Here is a 20,274-nt window from a genome sequence, read left to right as displayed (position 1 = left end):
GATTGGGCCGCGGGGTCACGTGGTGGATGGGCGTGATTAACCACTGCTCCAGTCATCACCAGAGGCAGTCCCTCGAAATCGAGGAAGACTTGCTTCCACTCTAAATGTGAGTTCTCAGGTGGCTGTTCAGTCCAATACGGGAATTACAGTCTCTGTCACAGCTGGGGAAGACAGTGGTTGAAGGAAAGGGTGGGTGGGAAGTCTGGTTTGCCGCACGCTCCTTCCGCTGCCTGCGCTTGTTTTCTGCATGTTCTCGGCGGCGAGACTCGAGGTGCTCAGCGCCCTCCCGGATGCTCTTCCTCCACTTAGGGCGCTCTTTGGCAAGAGATTCCCAGGTGTCGGTGGGGATGTTGCACTTTATCAAGGAGGCTTTGAGGATGTCCTTGAAACGTTCCCTCTTCCCACCTGCGGCTCACTTGCCGTGTAGGATTCCTAGTAGAGCGCTTGTTTTTGGAGTCTTGTGTTAAGAATGCGGACAATGTGGCCCGCCCAATGGAGCTGGTCGAGTGTGGTCAGTGCTTCGATGCTGGGGATGTTGGCTTGATCGAGAGCACTGACGTTGAAGCGTCTATCCTCCCAGGGGATTTGCAGGATGTTGTGGTATTTCTCCAGTGATTTGAGGTGATTGCTGTATATGGTCCATGTCTCTGAGCCACCCAGGAGGCCGGATATCACTACAGCCCTGTATACCATGAGCTTGGTGCCAGATTTGAAGGCCTGATCTTGGAACACTGTCTTCCTCTGGCGGCCGAAGGCCCAACAGCCTGTATCCTGCAATATTTACAGGACATCCTCTCTCGTCAACACTAACATTGTCCTCAACCAATACTGCCACCCCAACTGCTACCATTCATGTACACCCGATATCCAGCTATATTTACGGCCCACGCCTGCCCTTTGAGCCAGATCCCAATAATTGCCACAGCATCATATTCCGATTTGCTTGCAGATCAGCAAACTTATTTAGTAAAAGAAGAGGAAACAATAAGACTTTTAATATCAAGCTCATATTTTATGAGTGTGCTCTATCAGCCAAAGCTCCTCAAATTAATTGAAAGAGAATGATTTGAGAGATGCATCCTTGTCAAGGCTGGGATTAGTTGCAGTGCAAGTGTTGGCTGCAACCACATTAAAAGTTGCCTTTAGCAGAGGATGGTTTCAATCCATCGACCTCTGGGTTATGGGCCCAGCACGCTTCCGCTGCGCCACTCTGCTGCTGGTGTTGGAACTGATGAATTGCACCTCCTTGTGCTTGGACATGGCTGGCTGCGGTTGCGTGTGATTGACAGCTGCTCTAGTGAGCGGATTGGGCCGCGGGGTCACGTGGTGGATGGGCGTGATTAACCACTGCTCCAGTCATCACCAGAGGCAGCCCCTCGAAATCGAGGAAGACTTGCTTCCACTCTAAAAGTGAGTTCTCAGGTGGCTGTTCAGTCCAATACAGGAATTACAGTCTCTGTCACAGCTGGGGCAGACAGTGGTTAAAGGAAAGGGTGGGTGGGGAGTCTGGTTTGCCGCACGCTCCTTCCGCTGCCTGCGCTTGTTTTCTGCATGTTCTCGGCGGCGAGACTCGAGGTGCTCAGCGCCCTCCCGGATGCTCTTCCTCCACTTAGGGCGCTCTTTGGCAAGAGATTCCCAGGTGTCGGTGGGGATGTTGCACTTTATCAAGGAGGCTTTGAGGATGTCCTTGAAACGTTCCCTCTGCCCACCTGCGGCTCACTTGCCGTCTAGGATTCCTAGTAGAGCGCTTGTTTTGGGAGTCTTGTGTCGAGAATGCGGACAATGTGGCCCGCCCAATGGAGCTGGTCGAGTGTGGTCAGTGCTTCGATGCTGGGGATGTTGGCTTGATCGAGAGCACTGACGTTGAAGCGTCTATCCTCCCAGGGGATTTGCAGGATGTTGTGGTATTTCTCCAGCGATTTGAGGTGATTGCTGTATATGGTCCATGTCTCTGAGCCACCCAGGAGGCCGGATATCACTACAGCCCTGTATACCATGAGCTTGGTGCCAGATTTGAAGGCCTGATCTTGGAACACTGTCTTCCTCCGGCGGCCGAAGGCCCAACAGCCTGTATCCTGCAATATTTACAGGACATCCTCTCTCGTCAACACTAACATTGTCCTTAACCAATACTGCCACCTCAACTGCTACCATTCATGTACACCCGATATCCAGCTATATTTACGGCCCACGCCTGCCCTTTGAGCCAGATCCCAGTTATTGCCACAGCATCATATTCCGATTTGCTTGCAGATCAGCAAAACTTATTTAGTAAAAGAAGAGGAAACAATAAGACTTTTAATATCAAGCTCATATTTTATGAGTGTGCTCTATCAGCCAAAGCTCCTCAAATTAATTGAAAGAGAATGATTTTAGAGATGCATCCTTGTCAAGGCTGGGATTAGTTGCAGTGCAAGTGTTGGCTGCAACCACATTAAAAGTTGCCTTTAGCAGAGGATGGTTTCGATCCATCGACCTCTGGGTTATGGGCCCAGCACGCTTCCGCTGCGCCACTCTGCTGCTGGTGTTGGAAATAATGAATTGCACCTCCTTGTGCTGGGACATGGCTGGCTGCGGTTGCGTGTGATTGACAGCTGCTCTAGTGAGCGGATTGGGCCGCGGGGTCACGTGGTGGATGGGCGTGATTAACCACTGCTCCAGTCATCACCAGAGGCAGTCCCTCGAAATCGAGGAAGACTTGCTTCCACTCTAAAAGTGAGTTCTCAGGTGGCTGTTCAGTCCAATACAGGAATTACAGTCCCTGTCACAGCTGGGGCAGACAGTGGTTAAAAGAAAGGGTGGGTGGGGAGTCTGGTTTGCCGCACGCTCCTTCCGCTGCCTGCGCTTGTTTTCTGCATGTTCTCGGCGGCGAGACTCGAGGTGCTCAGCGCCCTCCCGGATGCTCTTCCTCCACTTAGGGCGCTCTTTGGCAAGAGATTCCCAGGTGTCGGTGGGGATGTTGCACTTTATCAAGGAGGCTTTGAGGATGTCCTTGAAACGTTCCCTCTTCCCACCTGCGGCTCACTTGCCGTGTAGGATTCCTAGTAGAGCGCTTGTTTTTGGAGTCTTGTGTTAAGAATGCGGACAATGTGGCCCGCCCAATGGAGCTGGTCGAGTGTGGTCAGTGCTTCGATGCTGGGGATGTTGGCTTGATCGAGAGCACTGACGTTGAAGCGTCTATCCTCCCAGGGGATTTGCAGGATGTTGTGGTATTTCTCCAGTGATTTGAGGTGATTGCTGTATATGGTCCATGTCTCTGAGCCACCCAGGAGGCCGGATATCACTACAGCCCTGTATACCATGAGCTTGGTGCCAGATTTGAAGGCCTGATCTTGGAACACTGTCTTCCTCTGGCGGCCGAAGGCCCAACAGCCTGTATCCTGCAATATTTACAGGACATCCTCTCTCGTCAACACTAACATTGTCCTCAACCAATACTGCCACCCCAACTGCTACCATTCATGTACACCCGATATCCAGCTATATTTACGGCCCACGCCTGCCCTTTGAGCCAGATCCCAATAATTGCCACAGCATCATATTCCGATTTGCTTGCAGATCAGCAAACTTATTTAGTAAAAGAAGAGGAAACAATAAGACTTTTAATATCAAGCTCATATTTTATGAGTGTGCTCTATCAGCCAAAACTCCTCAAATTAATTGAAAGAGAATGATTTTAGAGATGCATCCTTGTCAAGGCTGGGATTAGTTGCAGTGCAAGTGTTGGCTGCAACCACATTAAAAGTTGCCTTTAGCAGAGGATGGTTTCGATCCATCGACCTCTGGGTTATGGGCCCAGCACGCTTCCGCTGCGCCACTCTGCTCCTGGTGTTGGAACTGATGAATTGCACCTCCTTGTGCTTGGACATGGCTGGCTGCGGTTGCGTGTGATTGACAGCTGCTCTAGTGAGCGGATTGGGCCGCGGGGTCACGTGGTGGATGGGCGTGATTAACCACTGCTCCAGTCATCACCAGAGGCAGTCCCTCGAAATCGAGGAAGACTTGCTTCCACTCTAAATGTGAGTTCTCAGGTGGCTGTTCAGTCCAATACGGGAATTACAGTCTCTGTCACAGCTGGGGAAGACAGTGGTTGAAGGAAAGGGTGGGTGGGAAGTCTGGTTTGCCGCACGCTCCTTCCGCTGCCTGCGCTTGTTTTCTGCATGTTCTCGGCGGCGAGACTCGAGGTGCTCAGCGCCCTCCCGGATGCTCTTCCTCCACTTAGGGCGCTCTTTGGCAAGAGATTCCCAGGTGTCGGTGGGGATGTTGCACTTTATCAAGGAGGCTTTGAGGATGTCCTTGAAACGTTCCCTCTGCCCACCTGCGGCTCACTTGCCGTCTAGGATTCCTAGTAGAGCGCTTGTTTTGGGAGTCTTGTGTCGAGAATGCGGACAATGTGGCCCGCCCAATGGAGCTGGTCGAGTGTGGTCAGTGCTTCGATGCTGGGGATGTTGGCTTGATCGAGAGCACTGACGTTGAAGCGTCTATCCTCCCAGGGGATTTGCAGGATGTTGTGGTATTTCTCCAGCGATTTGAGGTGATTGCTGTATATGGTCCATGTCTCTGAGCCACCCAGGAGGCCGGATATCACTACAGCCCTGTATACCATGAGCTTGGTGCCAGATTTGAAGGCCTGATCTTGGAACACTGTCTTCCTCCGGCGGCCGAAGGCCCAACAGCCTGTATCCTGCAATATTTACAGGACATCCTCTCTCGTCAACACTAACATTGTCCTTAACCAATACTGCCACCTCAACTGCTACCATTCATGTACACCCGATATCCAGCTATATTTACGGCCCACGCCTGCCCTTTGAGCCAGATCCCAGTTATTGCCACAGCATCATATTCCGATTTGCTTGCAGATCAGCAAAACTTATTTAGTAAAAGAAGAGGAAACAATAAGACTTTTAATATCAAGCTCATATTTTATGAGTGTGCTCTATCAGCCAAAGCTCCTCAAATTAATTGAAAGAGAATGATTTTAGAGATGCATCCTTGTCAAGGCTGGGATTAGTTGCAGTGCAAGTGTTGGCTGCAACCACATTAAAAGTTGCCTTTAGCAGAGGATGGTTTCGATCCATCGACCTCTGGGTTATGGGCCCAGCACGCTTCCGCTGCGCCACTCTGCTGCTGGTGTTGGAAATAATGAATTGCACCTCCTTGTGCTGGGACATGGCTGGCTGCGGTTGCGTGTGATTGACAGCTGCTCTAGTGAGCGGATTGGGCCGCGGGGTCACGTGGTGGATGGGCGTGATTAACCACTGCTCCAGTCATCACCAGAGGCAGTCCCTCGAAATCGAGGAAGACTTGCTTCCACTCTAAAAGTGAGTTCTCAGGTGGCTGTTCAGTCCAATACAGGAATTACAGTCCCTGTCACAGCTGGGGCAGACAGTGGTTAAAAGAAAGGGTGGGTGGGGAGTCTGGTTTGCCGCACGCTCCTTCCGCTGCCTGCGCTTGTTTTCTGCATGTTCTCGGCGGCGAGACTCGAGGTGCTCAGCGCCCTCCCGGATGCTCTTCCTCCACTTAGGGCGCTCTTTGGCAAGAGATTCCCAGGTGTCGGTGGGGATGTTGCACTTTATCAAGGAGGCTTTGAGGATGTCCTTGAAACGTTCCCTCTGCCCACCTGCGGCTCACTTGCCGTCTAGGATTCCTAGTAGAGCGCTTGTTTTGGGAGTCTTGTGTCGAGAATGCGGACAATGTGGCCCGCCCAATGGAGCTGGTCGAGTGTGGTCAGTGCTTCGATGCTGGGGATGTTGGCTTGATCGAGAGCACTGACGTTGAAGCGTCTATCCTCCCAGGGGATTTGCAGGATGTTGTGGTATTTCTCCAGCGATTTGAGGTGATTGCTGTATATGGTCCATGTCTCTGAGCCACCCAGGAGGCCGGATATCACTACAGCCCTGTATACCATGAGCTTGGTGCCAGATTTGAAGGCCTGATCTTGGAACACTGTCTTCCTCCGGCGGCCGAAGGCCCAACAGCCTGTATCCTGCAATATTTACAGGACATCCTCTCTCGTCAACACTAACATTGTCCTTAACCAATACTGCCACCTCAACTGCTACCATTCATGTACACCCGATATCCAGCTATATTTACGGCCCACGCCTGCCCTTTGAGCCAGATCCCAGTTATTGCCACAGCATCATATTCCGATTTGCTTGCAGATCAGCAAAACTTATTTAGTAAAAGAAGAGGAAACAATAAGACTTTTAATATCAAGCTCATATTTTATGAGTGTGCTCTATCAGCCAAAGCTCCTCAAATTAATTGAAAGAGAATGATTTTAGAGATGCATCCTTGTCAAGGCTGGGATTAGTTGCAGTGCAAGTGTTGGCTGCAACCACATTAAAAGTTGCCTTTAGCAGAGGATGGTTTCGATCCATCGACCTCTGGGTTATGGGCCCAGCACGCTTCCGCTGCGCCACTCTGCTGCTGGTGTTGGAAATAATGAATTGCACCTCCTTGTGCTGGGACATGGCTGGCTGCGGTTGCGTGTGATTGACAGCTGCTCTAGTGAGCGGATTGGGCCGCGGGGTCACGTGGTGGATGGGCGTGATTAACCACTGCTCCAGTCATCACCAGAGGCAGTCCCTCGAAATCGAGGAAGACTTGCTTCCACTCTAAAAGTGAGTTCTCAGGTGGCTGTTCAGTCCAATACAGGAATTACAGTCCCTGTCACAGCTGGGGCAGACAGTGGTTAAAAGAAAGGGTGGGTGGGGAGTCTGGTTTGCCGCACGCTCCTTCCGCTGCCTGCGCTTGTTTTCTGCATGTTCTCGGCGGCGAGACTCGAGGTGCTCAGCGCCCTCCCGGATGCTCTTCCTCCACTTAGGGCGCTCTTTGGCAAGAGATTCCCAGGTGTCGGTGGGGATGTTGCACTTTATCAAGGAGGCTTTGAGGATGTCCTTGAAACGTTCCCTCTTCCCACCTGCGGCTCACTTGCCGTGTAGGATTCCTAGTAGAGCGCTTGTTTTTGGAGTCTTGTGTTAAGAATGCGGACAATGTGGCCCGCCCAATGGAGCTGGTCGAGTGTGGTCAGTGCTTCGATGCTGGGGATGTTGGCTTGATCGAGAGCACTGACGTTGAAGCGTCTATCCTCCCAGGGGATTTGCAGGATGTTGTGGTATTTCTCCAGTGATTTGAGGTGATTGCTGTATATGGTCCATGTCTCTGAGCCACCCAGGAGGCCGGATATCACTACAGCCCTGTATACCATGAGCTTGGTGCCAGATTTGAAGGCCTGATCTTGGAACACTGTCTTCCTCTGGCGGCCGAAGGCCCAACAGCCTGTATCCTGCAATATTTACAGGACATCCTCTCTCGTCAACACTAACATTGTCCTCAACCAATACTGCCACCCCAACTGCTACCATTCATGTACACCCGATATCCAGCTATATTTACGGCCCACGCCTGCCCTTTGAGCCAGATCCCAATAATTGCCACAGCATCATATTCCGATTTGCTTGCAGATCAGCAAACTTATTTAGTAAAAGAAGAGGAAACAATAAGACTTTTAATATCAAGCTCATATTTTATGAGTGTGCTCTATCAGCCAAAACTCCTCAAATTAATTGAAAGAGAATGATTTTAGAGATGCATCCTTGTCAAGGCTGGGATTAGTTGCAGTGCAAGTGTTGGCTGCAACCACATTAAAAGTTGCCTTTAGCAGAGGATGGTTTCGATCCATCGACCTCTGGGTTATGGGCCCAGCACGCTTCCGCTGCGCCACTCTGCTCCTGGTGTTGGAACTGATGAATTGCACCTCCTTGTGCTTGGACATGGCTGGCTGCGGTTGCGTGTGATTGACAGCTGCTCTAGTGAGCGGATTGGGCCGCGGGGTCACGTGGTGGATGGGCGTGATTAACCACTGCTCCAGTCATCACCAGAGGCAGTCCCTCGAAATCGAGGAAGACTTGCTTCCACTCTAAATGTGAGTTCTCAGGTGGCTGTTCAGTCCAATACGGGAATTACAGTCTCTGTCACAGCTGGGGAAGACAGTGGTTGAAGGAAAGGGTGGGTGGGAAGTCTGGTTTGCCGCACGCTCCTTCCGCTGCCTGCGCTTGTTTTCTGCATGTTCTCGGCGGCGAGACTCGAGGTGCTCAGCGCCCTCCCGGATGCTCTTCCTCCACTTAGGGCGCTCTTTGGCAAGAGATTCCCAGGTGTCGGTGGGGATGTTGCACTTTATCAAGGAGGCTTTGAGGATGTCCTTGAAACGTTCCCTCTGCCCACCTGCGGCTCACTTGCCGTCTAGGATTCCTAGTAGAGCGCTTGTTTTGGGAGTCTTGTGTCGAGAATGCGGACAATGTGGCCCGCCCAATGGAGCTGGTCGAGTGTGGTCAGTGCTTCGATGCTGGGGATGTTGGCTTGATCGAGAGCACTGACGTTGAAGCGTCTATCCTCCCAGGGGATTTGCAGGATGTTGTGGTATTTCTCCAGCGATTTGAGGTGATTGCTGTATATGGTCCATGTCTCTGAGCCACCCAGGAGGCCGGATATCACTACAGCCCTGTATACCATGAGCTTGGTGCCAGATTTGAAGGCCTGATCTTGGAACACTGTCTTCCTCCGGCGGCCGAAGGCCCAACAGCCTGTATCCTGCAATATTTACAGGACATCCTCTCTCGTCAACACTAACATTGTCCTTAACCAATACTGCCACCTCAACTGCTACCATTCATGTACACCCGATATCCAGCTATATTTACGGCCCACGCCTGCCCTTTGAGCCAGATCCCAGTTATTGCCACAGCATCATATTCCGATTTGCTTGCAGATCAGCAAAACTTATTTAGTAAAAGAAGAGGAAACAATAAGACTTTTAATATCAAGCTCATATTTTATGAGTGTGCTCTATCAGCCAAAGCTCCTCAAATTAATTGAAAGAGAATGATTTTAGAGATGCATCCTTGTCAAGGCTGGGATTAGTTGCAGTGCAAGTGTTGGCTGCAACCACATTAAAAGTTGCCTTTAGCAGAGGATGGTTTCGATCCATCGACCTCTGGGTTATGGGCCCAGCACGCTTCCGCTGCGCCACTCTGCTGCTGGTGTTGGAAATAATGAATTGCACCTCCTTGTGCTGGGACATGGCTGGCTGCGGTTGCGTGTGATTGACAGCTGCTCTAGTGAGCGGATTGGGCCGCGGGGTCACGTGGTGGATGGGCGTGATTAACCACTGCTCCAGTCATCACCAGAGGCAGTCCCTCGAAATCGAGGAAGACTTGCTTCCACTCTAAAAGTGAGTTCTCAGGTGGCTGTTCAGTCCAATACAGGAATTACAGTCCCTGTCACAGCTGGGGCAGACAGTGGTTAAAAGAAAGGGTGGGTGGGGAGTCTGGTTTGCCGCACGCTCCTTCCGCTGCCTGCGCTTGTTTTCTGCATGTTCTCGGCGGCGAGACTCGAGGTGCTCAGCGCCCTCCCGGATGCTCTTCCTCCACTTAGGGCGCTCTTTGGCAAGAGATTCCCAGGTGTCGGTGGGGATGTTGCACTTTATCAAGGAGGCTTTGAGGATGTCCTTGAAACGTTCCCTCTGCCCACCTGCGGCTCACTTGCCGTCTAGGATTCCTAGTAGAGCGCTTGTTTTGGGAGTCTTGTGTCGAGAATGCGGACAATGTGGCCCGCCCAATGGAGCTGGTCGAGTGTGGTCAGTGCTTCGATGCTGGGGATGTTGGCTTGATCGAGAGCACTGACGTTGAAGCGTCTATCCTCCCAGGGGATTTGCAGGATGTTGTGGTATTTCTCCAGCGATTTGAGGTGATTGCTGTATATGGTCCATGTCTCTGAGCCACCCAGGAGGCCGGATATCACTACAGCCCTGTATACCATGAGCTTGGTGCCAGATTTGAAGGCCTGATCTTGGAACACTGTCTTCCTCCGGCGGCCGAAGGCCCAACAGCCTGTATCCTGCAATATTTACAGGACATCCTCTCTCGTCAACACTAACATTGTCCTTAACCAATACTGCCACCTCAACTGCTACCATTCATGTACACCCGATATCCAGCTATATTTACGGCCCACGCCTGCCCTTTGAGCCAGATCCCAGTTATTGCCACAGCATCATATTCCGATTTGCTTGCAGATCAGCAAAACTTATTTAGTAAAAGAAGAGGAAACAATAAGACTTTTAATATCAAGCTCATATTTTATGAGTGTGCTCTATCAGCCAAAGCTCCTCAAATTAATTGAAAGAGAATGATTTGAGAGATGCATCCTTGTCAAGGCTGGGATTAGTTGCAGTGCAAGTGTTGGCTGCAACCACATTAAAAGTTGCCTTTAGCAGAGGATGGTTTCGATCCATCGACCTCTGGGTTATGGGCCCAGCACGCTTCCGCTGCGCCACTCTGCTGCTGGTGTTGGAAATGATGAATTGCACCTCCTTGTGCTGGGACATGGCTGGCTGCGGTTGCGTGTGATTGACAGCTGCTCTAGTGAGCGGATTGGGCCGCGGGGTCACGTGGTGGATGGGCGTGATTAACCACTGCTCCAGTCATCACCAGAGGCAGTCCCTCGAAATCGAGGAAGACTTGCTTCCACTCTAAAAGTGAGTTCTCAGGTGGCTGTTCAGTCCAATACAGGAATTACAGTCTCTGTCACAGCTGGGGCAGACAGTGGTTAAAAGAAAGGGTGGGTGGGGAGTCTGGTTTGCCGCACGCTCCTTCCGCTGCCTGCGCTTGTTTTCTGCATGTTCTCGGCGGCGAGACTCGAGGTGCTCAGCGCCCTCCCGGATGCTCTTCCTCCACTTAGGGCGCTCTTTGGCAAGAGATTCCCAGGTGTCGGTGGGGATGTTGCACTTTATCAAGGAGGCTTTGAGGATGTCCTTGAAACGTTCCCTCTGCCCACCTGCGGCTCACTTGCCGTCTAGGATTCCTAGTAGAGCGCTTGTTTTGGGAGTCTTGTGTCGAGAATGCGGACAATGTGGCCCGCCCAATGGAGCTGGTCGAGTGTGGTCAGTGCTTCGATGCTGGGGATGTTGGCTTGATCGAGAGCACTGACGTTGAAGCGTCTATCCTCCCAGGGGATTTGCAGGATGTTGTGGTATTTCTCCAGTGATTTGAGGTGATTGCTGTATATGGTCCATGTCTCTGAGCCACCCAGGAGGCCGGATATCACTACAGCCCTGTATACCATGAGCTTGGTGCCAGATTTGAAGGCCTGATCTTGGAACACTGTCTTCCTCTGGCGGCCGAAGGCCCAACAGCCTGTATCCTGCAATATTTACAGGACATCCTCTCTCGTCAACACTAACATTGTCCTCAACCAATACTGCCACCCCAACTGCTACCATTCATGTACACCCGATATCCAGCTATATTTACGGCCCACGCCTGCCCTTTGAGCCAGATCCCAATAATTGCCACAGCATCATATTCCGATTTGCTTGCAGATCAGCAAACTTATTTAGTAAAAGAAGAGGAAACAATAAGACTTTTAATATCAAGCTCATATTTTATGAGTGTGCTCTATCAGCCAAAGCTCCTCAAATTAATTGAAAGAGAATGATTTGAGAGATGCATCCTTGTCAAGGCTGGGATTAGTTGCAGTGCAAGTGTTGGCTGCAACCACATTAAAAGTTGCCTTTAGCAGAGGATGATTTCGATCCATCGACCTCTGGGTTATGGGCCCAGCACGCTTCCGCTGCGCCACTCTGCTGCTGGTGTTGGAACTGATGAATTGCACCTCCTTGTGCTTGGACATGGCTGGCTGCGGTTGCGTGTGATTGACAGCTGCTCTAGTGAGCGGATTGGGCCGCGGGGTCACGTGGTGGATGGGCGTGATTAACCACTGCTCCAGTCATCACCAGAGGCAGCCCCTCGAAATCGAGGAAGACTTGCTTCCACTCTAAAAGTGAGTTCTCAGGTGGCTGTTCAGTCCAATACAGGAATTACAGTCTCTGTCACAGCTGGGGCAGACAGTGGTTAAAGGAAAGGGTGGGTGGGGAGTCTGGTTTGCCGCACGCTCCTTCCGCTGCCTGCGCTTGTTTTCTGCATGTTCTCGGCGGCGAGACTCGAGGTGCTCAGCGCCCTCCCGGATGCTCTTCCTCCACTTAGGGCGCTCTTTGGCAAGAGATTCCCAGGTGTCGGTGGGGATGTTGCACTTTATCAAGGAGGCTTTGAGGATGTCCTTGAAACGTTCCCTCTGCCCACCTGCGGCTCACTTGCCGTCTAGGATTCCTAGTAGAGCGCTTGTTTTGGGAGTCTTGTGTCGAGAATGCGGACAATGTGGCCCGCCCAATGGAGCTGGTCGAGTGTGGTCAGTGCTTCGATGCTGGGGATGTTGGCTTGATCGAGAGCACTGACGTTGAAGCGTCTATCCTTCCAGGGGATTTGCAGGATGTTGTGGTATTTCTCCAGCGATTTGAGGTGATTGCTGTATATGGTCCATGTCTCTGAGCCACCCAGGAGGCCGGATATCACTACAGCCCTGTATACCATGAGCTTGGTGCCAGATTTGAAGGCCTGATCTTGGAACACTGTCTTCCTCCGGCGGCCGAAGGCCCAACAGCCTGTATCCTGCAATATTTACAGGACATCCTCTCTCGTCAACACTAACATTGTCCTTAACCAACACTGCCACCCCAACTGCTACCATTCATGTACACCCGATATCCAGCTATATTTACGGCCCACGCCTGCCCTTTGAGCCAGATCCCAATAATTGCCACAGCATCATATTCCGATTTGCTTGCAGATCAGCAAACTTATTTAGTAAAAGAAGAGGAAACAATAAGACTTTTAATATCAAGCTCATATTTTATGAGTGTGCTCTATCAGCCAAAGCTCCTCAAATTAATTGAAAGAGAATGATTTGAGAGATGCATCCTTGTCAAGGCTGGGATTAGTTGCAGTGCAAGTGTTGGCTGCAACCACATTAAAAGTTGCCTTTAGCAGAGGATGGTTTCGATCCATCGACCTCTGGGTTATGGGCCCAGCACGCTTCCGCTGCGCCACTCTGCTGCTGGTGCTGTAAATAATGAATTGCACCTCCTTGTGCTGGGACATGGCTGGCTGCGGTTGCGTGTGATTGACAGCTGCTCTAGTGAGCGGATTGGGCCGCGGGGTCACGTGGTGGATGGGCGTGATTAACCACTGCTCCAGTCATCACCAGAGGCAGTCCCTCGAAATCGAGGAAGACTTGCTTCCACTCTAAATGTGAGTTCTCAGGTGGCTGTTCAGTCCAATACGGGAATTACAGTCTCTGTCACAGCTGGGGAAGACAGTGGTTGAAGGAAAGGGTGGGTGGGAAGTCTGGTTTGCCGCACGCTCCTTCCGCTGCCTGCGCTTGTTTTCTGCATGTTCTCGGCGGCGAGACTCGAGGTGCTCAGCGCCCTCCCGGATGCTCTTCCTCCACTTAGGGCGCTCTTTGGCAAGAGATTCCCAGGTGTCGGTGGGGATGTTGCACTTTATCAAGGAGGCTTTGAGGATGTCCTTGAAACGTTCCCTCTTCCCACCTGCGGCTCACTTGCCGTGTAGGATTCCTAGTAGAGCGCTTGTTTTTGGAGTCTTGTGTTAAGAATGCGGACAATGTGGCCCGCCCAATGGAGCTGGTCGAGTGTGGTCAGTGCTTCGATGCTGGGGATGTTGGCTTGATCGAGAGCACTGACGTTGAAGCGTCTATCCTCCCAGGGGATTTGCAGGATGTTGTGGTATTTCTCCAGTGATTTGAGGTGATTGCTGTATATGGTCCATGTCTCTGAGCCACCCAGGAGGCCGGATATCACTACAGCCCTGTATACCATGAGCTTGGTGCCAGATTTGAAGGCCTGATCTTGGAACACTGTCTTCCTCTGGCGGCCGAAGGCCCAACAGCCTGTATCCTGCAATATTTACAGGACATCCTCTCTCGTCAACACTAACATTGTCCTCAACCAATACTGCCACCCCAACTGCTACCATTCATGTACACCCGATATCCAGCTATATTTACGGCCCACGCCTGCCCTTTGAGCCAGATCCCAATAATTGCCACAGCATCATATTCCGATTTGCTTGCAGATCAGCAAACTTATTTAGTAAAAGAAGAGGAAACAATAAGACTTTTAATATCAAGCTCATATTTTATGAGTGTGCTCTATCAGCCAAAACTCCTCAAATTAATTGAAAGAGAATGATTTTAGAGATGCATCCTTGTCAAGGCTGGGATTAGTTGCAGTGCAAGTGTTGGCTGCAACCACATTAAAAGTTGCCTTTAGCAGAGGATGGTTTCGATCCATCGACCTCTGGGTTATGGGCCCAGCACGCTTCCGCTGCGCCACTCTGCTCCTGGTGTTGGAACTGATGAATTGCACCTCCTTGTGCTTGGACATGGCTGGCTGCGGTTGCGTGTGATTGACAGCTGCTCTAGTGAGCGGATTGGGCCGCGGGGTCACGTGGTGGATGGGCGTGATTAACCACTGCTCCAGTCATCACCAGAGGCAGCCCCTCGAAATCGAGGAAGACTTGCTTCCACTCTAAAAGTGAGTTCTCAGGTGGCTGTTCAGTCCAATACAGGAATTACAGTCTCTGTCACAGCTGGGGCAGACAGTGGTTAAAGGAAAGGGTGGGTGGGGAGTCTGGTTTGCCGCACGCTCCTTCCGCTGCCTGCGCTTGTTTTCTGCATGTTCTCGGCGGCGAGACTCGAGGTGCTCAGCGCCCTCCCGGATGCTCTTCCTCCACTTAGGGCGCTCTTTGGCAAGAGATTCCCAGGTGTCGGTGGGGATGTTGCACTTTATCAAGGAGGCTTTGAGGATGTCCTTGAAACGTTCCCTCTGCCCACCTGCGGCTCACTTGCCGTGTAGGATTCCTAGTAGAGCGCTTGTTTTGGGAGTCTTGTGTCGAGAATGCGGACAATGTGGCCCGCCCAATGGAGCTGGTCGAGTGTGGTCAGTGCTTCGATGCTGGGGATGTTGGCTTGATCGAGAGCACTGACGTTGAAGCGTCTATCCTCCCAGGGGATTTGCAGGATGTTGTGGTATTTCTCCAGCGATTTGAGGTGATTGCTGTATATGGTCCATGTCTCTGAGCCACCCAGGAGGCCGGATATCACTACAGCCCTGTATACCATGAGCTTGGTGCCAGATTTGAAGGCCTGATCTTGGAACACTGTCTTCCTCCGGCGGCCGAAGGCCCAACAGCCTGTATCCTGCAATATTTACAGGACATCCTCCCTCGTCAACACTAACATTGTCCTTAACCAATACTGCCACCCCAACTGCTACCATTCATGTACACCCGATATCCAGCTATATTTACGGCCCACGCCTGCCCTTTGAGCCAGATCCCAGTTATTGCCACAGCATCATATTCCGATTTGCTTGCAGATCAGCAAAACTTATTTAGTAAAAGAAGAGGAAACAATAAGACTTTTAATATCAAGCTCATATTTTATGAGTGTGCTCTATCAGCCAAAACTCCTCAAATTAATTGAAAGAGAATGATTTTAGAGATGCATCCTTGTCAAGGCTGGGATTAGTTGCAGTGCAAGTGTTGGCTGCAACCACATTAAAAGTTGCCTTTAGCAGAGGATGGTTTCGATCCATCGACCTCTGGGTTATGGGCCCAGCACGCTTCCGCTGCGCCACTCTGCTGCTGGTGCTGGAAATAATGAATTGCACCTCCTTGTGCTGGGACATGGCTGGCTGCGGTTGCGTGTGATTGACAGCTGCTCTAGTGAGCGGATTGGGCCGCGGGGTCACGTGGTGGATGGGCGTGATTAACCACTGCTCCAGTCATCACCAGAGGCAGTCCCTCGAAATCGAGGAAGACTTGCTTCCACTCTAAATGTGAGTTCTCAGGTGGCTGTTCAGTCCAATACGGGAATTACAGTCTCTGTCACAGCTGGGGAAGACAGTGGTTGAAGGAAAGGGTGGGTGGGAAGTCTGGTTTGCCGCACGCTCCTTCCGCTGCCTGCGCTTGTTTTCTGCATGTTCTCGGCGGCGAGACTCGAGGTGCTCAGCGCCCTCCCGGATGCTCTTCCTCCACTTAGGGCGCTCTTTGGCAAGAGATTCCCAGGTGTCGGTGGGGATGTTGCACTTTATCAAGGAGGCTTTGAGGATGTCCTTGAAACGTTCCCTCTTCCCACCTGCGGCTCACTTGCCGTGTAGGATTCCTAGTAGAGCGCTTGTTTTTGGAGTCTTGTGTTAAGAATGCGGACAATGTGGCCCGCCCAATGGAGCTGGTCGAGTGTGGTCAGTGCTTCGATGCTGGGGATGTTGGCTTGATCGAGAGCACTGACGTTGAAGCGTCTATCCTCCCAGGGGATTTGCAGGATGTTGTGGTATTTCTCCAGTGATTTGAGGTGATTGCTGTATATGGTCCATGTCTCTGAGCCACCCAGGAGGCCGGATATCACTACAGCCCTGTATACCATGAGCTTGGTGCCAGATTTGAAGGCCTGATCTTGGAACACTGTCTTCCTCTGGCGGCCGAAGGCCCAACAGCCTGTATCCTGCAATATTTACAGGACATCCTCTCTCGTCAACACTAACATTGTCCTCAACCAATACTGCCACCCCAACTGCTACCATTCATGTACACCCGATATCCAGCTATATTTACGGCCCACGCCTGCCCTTTGAGCCAGATCCCAATAATTGCCACAGCATCATATTCCGATTTGCTTGCAGATCAGCAAACTTATTTAGTAAAAGAAGAGGAAACAATAAGACTTTTAATATCAAGCTCATATTTTATGAGTGTGCTCTATCAGCCAAAACTCCTCAAATTAATTGAAAGAGAATGATTTTAGAGATGCATCCTTGTCAAGGCTGGGATTAGTTGCAGTGCAAGTGTTGGCTGCAACCACATTAAAAGTTGCCTTTAGCAGAGGATGGTTTCGATCCATCGACCTCTGGGTTATGGGCCCAGCACGCTTCCGCTGCGCCACTCTGCTCCTGGTGTTGGAACTGATGAATTGCACCTCCTTGTGCTTGGACATGGCTGGCTGCGGTTGCGTGTGATTGACAGCTGCTCTAGTGAGCGGATTGGGCCGCGGGGTCACGTGGTGGATGGGCGTGATTAACCACTGCTCCAGTCATCACCAGAGGCAGCCCCTCGAAATCGAGGAAGACTTGCTTCCACTCTAAAAGTGAGTTCTCAGGTGGCTGTTCAGTCCAATACAGGAATTACAGTCTCTGTCACAGCTGGGGCAGACAGTGGTTAAAGGAAAGGGTGGGTGGGGAGTCTGGTTTGCCGCACGCTCCTTCCGTTGCCTGCGCTTGTTTTCTGCATGTTCTCGGCGGCGAGACTCGAGGTGCTCAGCGCCCTCCCGGATGCTCTTCCTCCACTTAGGGCGCTCTTTGGCAAGAGATTCCCAGGTGTCGGTGGGGATGTTGCACTTTATCAAGGAGGCTTTGAGGATGTCCTTGAAACGTTCCCTCTGCCCACCTGCGGCTCACTTGCCGTGTAGGATTCCTAGTAGAGCGCTTGTTTTGGGAGTCTTGTGTCGAGAATGCGGACAATGTGGCCCGCCCAATGGAGCTGGTCGAGTGTGGTCAGTGCTTCGATGCTGGGGATGTTGGCTTGATCGAGAGCACTGACGTTGAAGCGTCTATCCTCCCAGGGGATTTGCAGGATGTTGTGGTATTTCTCCAGCGATTTGAGGTGATTGCTGTATATGGTCCATGTCTCTGAGCCACCCAGGAGGCCGGATATCACTACAGCCCTGTATACCATGAGCTTGGTGCCAGATTTGAAGGCCTGATCTTGGAACACTGTCTTCCTCCGGCGGCCGAAGGCCCAACAGCCTGTATCCTGCAATATTTACAGGACATCCTCCCTCGTCAACACTAACATTGTCCTTAACCAATACTGCCACCCCAACTGCTACCATTCATGTACACCCGATATCCAGCTATATTTACGGCCCACGCCTGCCCTTTGAGCCAGATCCCAGTTATTGCCACAGCATCATATTCCGATTTGCTTGCAGATCAGCAAAACTTATTTAGTAAAAGAAGAGGAAACAATAAGACTTTTAATATCAAGCTCATATTTTATGAGTGTGCTCTATCAGCCAAAGCTCCTCAAATTAATTGAAAGAGAATGATTTTAGAGATGCATCCTTGTCAAGGCTGGGATTAGTTGCAGTGCAAGTGTTGGCTGCAACCACATTAAAAGTTGCCTTTAGCAGAGGATGGTTTCGATCCATCGACCTCTGGGTTATGGGCCCAGCACGCTTCCGCTGCGCCACTCTGCTGCTGGTGTTGGAACTGATGAATTGCACCTCCTTGTGCTTGGACATGGCTGGCTGCGGTTGCGTGTGATTGACAGCTGCTCTAGTGAGCGGATTGGGCCGCGGGGTCACGTGGTGGATGGGCGTGATTAACCACTGCTCCAGTCATCACCAGAGGCAGCCCCTCGAAATCGAGGAAGACTTGCTTCCACTCTAAAAGTGAGTTCTCAGGTGGCTGTTCAGTCCAATACAGGAATTACAGTCTCTGTCACAGCTGGGGCAGACAGTGGTTAAAGGAAAGGGTGGGTGGGGAGTCTGGTTTGCCGCACGCTCCTTCCGCTGCCTGCGCTTGTTTTCTGCATGTTCTCGGCGGCGAGACTCGAGGTGCTCAGCGCCCTCCCGGATGCTCTTCCTCCACTTAGGGCGCTCTTTGGCAAGAGATTCCCAGGTGTCGGTGGGGATGTTGCACTTTATCAAGGAGGCTTTGAGGATGTGCTTGAAACGTTCCCTCTGCCCACCTGCGGCTCACTTGCCGTGTAGGATTCCTAGTAGAGCGCTTGTTTTGGGAGTCTTGTGTCGAGAATGCGGACAATGTGGCCCGCCCAATGGAGCTGGTCGAGTGTGGTCAGTGCTTCGATGCTGGGGATGTTGGCTTGATCGAGAGCACTGACGTTGAAGCGTCTATCCTCCCAGGGGATTTGCAGGATGTTGTGGTATTTCTCCAGCGATTTGAGGTGATTGCTGTATATGGTCCATGTCTCTGAGCCACCCAGGAGGCCGGATATCACTACAGCCCTGTATACCATGAGCTTGGTGCCAGATTTGAAGGCCTGATCTTGGAACACTGTCTTCCTCCGGCGGCCGAAGGCCCAACAGCCTGTATCCTGCAATATTTACAGGACATCCTCTCTCGTCAACACTAACATTGTCCTTAACCAACACTGCCACCCCAACTGCTACCATTCATGTACACCCGATATCCAGCTATATTTACGGCCCACGCCTGCCCTTTGAGCCAGATCCCAATAATTGCCACAGCATCATATTCCGATTTGCTTGCAGATCAGCAAACTTATTTAGTAAAAGAAGAGGAAACAATAAGACTTTTAATATCAAGCTCATATTTTATGAGTGTGCTCTATCAGCCAAAGCTCCTCAAATTAATTGAAAGAGAATGATTTTGGAGATGCATCCTTGTCAAGGCTGGGATTAGTTGCAGTGCAAGTGTTGGCTGCAACCACATTAAAAGTTGCCTTTAGCAGAGGATGGTTTCGATCCATCGACCTCTGGGTTATGGGCCCAGCACGCTTCCGCTGCGCCACTCTGCTGCTGGTGCTGGAAATAATGAATTGCACCTCCTTGTGCTGGGACATGGCTGGCTGCGGTTGCGTGTGATTGACAGCTGCTCTAGTGAGCGGATTGGGCCGCGGGGTCACGTGGTGGATGGGCGTGATTAACCACTGCTCCAGTCATCACCAGAGGCAGTCCCTCGAAATCGAGGAAGACTTGCTTCCACTCTAAATGTGAGTTCTCAGGTGGCTGTTCAGTCCAATACGGGAATTACAGTCTCTGTCACAGCTGGGGAAGACAGTGGTTGAAGGAAAGGGTGGGTGGGAAGTCTGGTTTGCCGCACGCTCCTTCCGCTGCCTGCGCTTGTTTTCTGCATGTTCTCGGCGGCGAGACTCGAGGTGCTCAGCGCCCTCCCGGATGCTCTTCCTCCACTTAGGGCGCTCTTTGGCAAGAGATTCCCAGGTGTCGGTGGGGATGTTGCACTTTATCAAGGAGGCTTTGAGGATGTCCTTGAAACGTTCCCTCTTCCCACCTGCGGCTCACTTGCCGTGTAGGATTCCTAGTAGAGCGCTTGTTTTTGGAGTCTTGTGTTAAGAATGCGGACAATGTGGCCCGCCCAATGGAGCTGGTCGAGTGTGGTCAGTGCTTCGATGCTGGGGATGTTGGCTTGATCGAGAGCACTGACGTTGAAGCGTCTATCCTCCCAGGGGATTTGCAGGATGTTGTGGTATTTCTCCAGCGATTTGAGGTGATTGCTGTATATGGTCCATGTCTCTGAGCCACCCAGGAGGCCGGATATCACTACAGCCCTGTATACCATGAGCTTGGTGCCAG

At 51.4% G+C, this 20,274-nt stretch overlaps 13 non-coding genes across 13 annotated transcripts; all 13 read right to left on the bottom strand.

Moving 5' to 3' along the window:
- Positions 1-2,448: 2,448 nt before the first annotated feature.
- On the bottom strand, positions 2,449-2,520 carry trnam-cau (transfer RNA methionine (anticodon CAU)). The gene has a single exon. It is a non-coding gene; the product is annotated as a tRNA-Met (tRNA).
- Positions 2,521-3,752: 1,232 nt separating this feature from the next.
- Positions 3,753-3,824, bottom strand: trnam-cau (transfer RNA methionine (anticodon CAU)). Its single transcript has one exon. It is a non-coding gene; the product is annotated as a tRNA-Met (tRNA).
- A 1,233-nt stretch (positions 3,825-5,057) lies between these two features.
- On the bottom strand, positions 5,058-5,129 carry trnam-cau (transfer RNA methionine (anticodon CAU)). The gene has a single exon. It is a non-coding gene; the product is annotated as a tRNA-Met (tRNA).
- A 1,233-nt stretch (positions 5,130-6,362) lies between these two features.
- On the bottom strand, positions 6,363-6,434 carry trnam-cau (transfer RNA methionine (anticodon CAU)). The gene has a single exon. It is a non-coding gene; the product is annotated as a tRNA-Met (tRNA).
- Positions 6,435-7,666: 1,232 nt separating this feature from the next.
- On the bottom strand, positions 7,667-7,738 carry trnam-cau (transfer RNA methionine (anticodon CAU)). Its single transcript has one exon. It is a non-coding gene; the product is annotated as a tRNA-Met (tRNA).
- A 1,233-nt stretch (positions 7,739-8,971) lies between these two features.
- trnam-cau (transfer RNA methionine (anticodon CAU)) lies at positions 8,972-9,043 on the bottom strand. Its single transcript has one exon. It is a non-coding gene; the product is annotated as a tRNA-Met (tRNA).
- Positions 9,044-10,276: 1,233 nt separating this feature from the next.
- On the bottom strand, positions 10,277-10,348 carry trnam-cau (transfer RNA methionine (anticodon CAU)). Its single transcript has one exon. It is a non-coding gene; the product is annotated as a tRNA-Met (tRNA).
- A 2,536-nt stretch (positions 10,349-12,884) lies between these two features.
- On the bottom strand, positions 12,885-12,956 carry trnam-cau (transfer RNA methionine (anticodon CAU)). Its single transcript has one exon. It is a non-coding gene; the product is annotated as a tRNA-Met (tRNA).
- Positions 12,957-14,188: 1,232 nt separating this feature from the next.
- trnam-cau (transfer RNA methionine (anticodon CAU)) lies at positions 14,189-14,260 on the bottom strand. The gene has a single exon. It is a non-coding gene; the product is annotated as a tRNA-Met (tRNA).
- Positions 14,261-15,493: 1,233 nt separating this feature from the next.
- On the bottom strand, positions 15,494-15,565 carry trnam-cau (transfer RNA methionine (anticodon CAU)). The gene has a single exon. It is a non-coding gene; the product is annotated as a tRNA-Met (tRNA).
- Positions 15,566-16,797: 1,232 nt separating this feature from the next.
- On the bottom strand, positions 16,798-16,869 carry trnam-cau (transfer RNA methionine (anticodon CAU)). Its single transcript has one exon. It is a non-coding gene; the product is annotated as a tRNA-Met (tRNA).
- A 1,233-nt stretch (positions 16,870-18,102) lies between these two features.
- trnam-cau (transfer RNA methionine (anticodon CAU)) lies at positions 18,103-18,174 on the bottom strand. Its single transcript has one exon. It is a non-coding gene; the product is annotated as a tRNA-Met (tRNA).
- A 1,232-nt stretch (positions 18,175-19,406) lies between these two features.
- On the bottom strand, positions 19,407-19,478 carry trnam-cau (transfer RNA methionine (anticodon CAU)). Its single transcript has one exon. It is a non-coding gene; the product is annotated as a tRNA-Met (tRNA).
- Positions 19,479-20,274: the final 796 nt, after the last annotated feature.

This window comes from Pristiophorus japonicus, chromosome 7 (genome assembly GCF_044704955.1).
Source record: "Pristiophorus japonicus isolate sPriJap1 chromosome 7, sPriJap1.hap1, whole genome shotgun sequence".
Lineage (NCBI taxonomy): Eukaryota > Metazoa > Chordata > Chondrichthyes > Pristiophoridae > Pristiophorus > Pristiophorus japonicus.
Note: the sequence above shows the minus strand (reverse complement) of the source record. Positions and strands in the feature narration are given on the sequence as shown.